Source organism: Octopus bimaculoides, chromosome 13, assembly GCF_001194135.2.
Source record: "Octopus bimaculoides isolate UCB-OBI-ISO-001 chromosome 13, ASM119413v2, whole genome shotgun sequence".
NCBI lineage: Eukaryota > Metazoa > Mollusca > Cephalopoda > Octopoda > Octopodidae > Octopus > Octopus bimaculoides.
Window position 1 is genome coordinate 16,217,035 of NC_068993.1, and position 2,806 is coordinate 16,219,840.

Genomic DNA, 2,806 nt, shown 5'->3' on the forward strand with positions numbered 1-2,806 from the left:
CTATAACTGTTTAACTCGAGGCTACTATTTCTAGATTTATTTGCTTCGAGTTAAACGTTCAAAGGGATTGTTTCATGTTCCCTGAAAATTTCAAATTTTTATGACATCAGAAATATGTATATCTAGCATGCGCTAGAAATGTGTTGTCAATACTGTGACATCGGTATTTTGGACATCATCTTCCTATGTATTAAGGAAACCTAAATCTTTATTTATTATCACATAAATTAAATTATTTGGTTTACCATTCAGAGCAGTGAAAAAGTATTTTGATTACTAAACTGCTATTATTACATCTAATATAACAAGATATTATGTATTATCTCCACTAGTCAAATCAAAACGTGTTTAAGTATCTTGCAAAAGCTTGCAACGGAATATATTACAGGGAACGCAGCAAGATGAGAATTAATGAGACATTAACTTTCATTCTTATTCGGTATCCAGTCATGTAACCAGATTTACGCATTACAGAGTATAGATATACAACTATATCCGTTTGTTGTAAAAAGGAAGAAAAACGTTTCCATTACAATCGCGTAGTTATGAGTTCCATTCGCACTGCCTGACACCGTGTGCACGTGTCTCCTGCTCCAGCTTCTATATTTCATTATTTTTTCTATAAAGACATTACATAGAGGGGACAAACAAAGACAAACAAACATAAAGAAGCTGTGGGCTGGACACGGACATTAATGAATGAAATGAATACAAAAAGATGAGTAAAAAATGGGAGAGGCACCGGCGCCCGCCGACCGACAACCCCTAAAAAACCTTGTTCAATAAAAATCATCAACAAAATCAAATTAAATCAAGTCCTATAGTCCTCCACATCCGGGCCCCCAAGCAAGATTCCTGCTGCCTGCAGGACAACGCGCAATGGCTGGCCCGGCTTTATGATGATGATCCTTCCTGAAAGGATATGTGACAGGCTTACGACGTCGAGGGTTCCAGTTGATCCGATCAACGGAACAGCCTGCTCGTGAAATTAACGTGCAAGTGGCTGAGCACTCCACAGACACGTGTACTCTTAACGTAATTCTCGGGGATATTCAGCGTGACACAGAGTGTGACAAGGCTGGCCCTTTGAATTACAGGTACAACAGAAACAGGAAGTAAGAGTGAGAGAAAGTTGTGGTGGAAGAGTACAGTAGAGTTCGCCACCATACCTTGCCGGAGCCTCGTGGAACTTTAGGTGTTTTCGCTCAATAAACACTCACAACGCCTGGTCTGGGAATCGAAACCGCGATCCTATGACCGCGAGTCCGCTGCCCTAACCACGAGGCCATTGCGCCTCCACAGTAAATATATATAAGTATATTCTAACATAAGCACGAGGGCATATGTCTTGTGAAGTGTGCATGTTAAATTATATCGGCTAGAGTACTTAACTGCTCTTTTATTTCATGATTAAAGTGAAAGTCGATGGTAGCGGGACTTGAACCAAATAATGCAAGGTATATTTTTCGCCACTCTACCGATTTTATCGCTCCATCGCCGTCATGTACTGATATGTATTAGTGAAGAGACATCTAAATATTAAATGGTCAAACCTTTCCTGAACGTAATTTAATAAGTATGGTGATCTGGGAATGCACATTAATTTTTCTGATGTCTACATCCATTAGTGATATAGTTTAAGAGTGTGATACGGGCGTGTTGTTACGCTTCAGTGTGCATTGTGTGTGTATATATGTATACGTGTGTGTGTAAATATATACATATATATGTGTGTGTGTGTGTGTGTGTGTGTGTGTGTGTGTGTAAATATATACATATATATGTGTGTGTGTGCATGAGTAATGAATGTAGGTATGTATATATGCGGTCGTTATTTCAACCCTTGGTCAGCACGCAGGACAATTAGGCGAGAGGCATAACTGTCTTGGGATATGGCAACATGAGGCATGAAATTAAGTATCTTCGGTCGTCTGTGTATTTTTCATTCAGATATGTTTTATATCCTTCATTTTGTATATCATATATTTTCGTTTAATCTGGTATACGAATTTTGTTTATGTATTATAAAATATATAATTTTGCATACTACTAACGCCCTCAGATAAAGTTGTTCCGCTTTAGGTCTCGAAACAATAAATATACCCGTGTAGCAGCTGAGGATAGGATGTTCTCTATTTATATAATGCATGTAAAGTTTCGGTTTCTGTTGCCTGTCACCGTTCTCCTACGTTTTTTCCTATGAAGTTGGCAGGTCTGATTCTAACTACAGTGATTTTACTGATTTCGAACTGGAGAATAAGTTGAAGATTTATAAAGAAACGCTTTTTTGGCGCATATAGTTTTCTAAAAGGCTTTTATTTTAGTTTGGGATTTAATGTTGTTTCGCAGCATGTGTGTGCCAATAATTTGCGCATGTGTGTGTGTGTTTTCTTTTTGTTCCTTTATTTCTAATTTTCTCAATCGTTTATGATTTTGTATTCCTTTACATTAGAGTAGTTTCTGTCATTGAATTGTGGCCATGCTGGGGCATTACCGCCAGGGGTTTTAGTCGAACACATCACCCACCAATACTTGCTTCAGGTTACACACACACGCACACACACACACATATATATGAAAAAAGGCATTTGAGGGGTGATGTATACCCTGCGCGCAGATAAATTTTTGGGCACATTATAGTGTGGCTTACAATGCATTACTTACCCACGCTTTTTATAGAACTGAATTAAATTTTGTAAGTGTTTGACTAAAAGAGGATTAGAAGCCTAAGAACGGTGAAATTAAGAAATCAACTAGTAAATAAACGAAACCCTCCAATCCATCACTGTATACACACACACACACA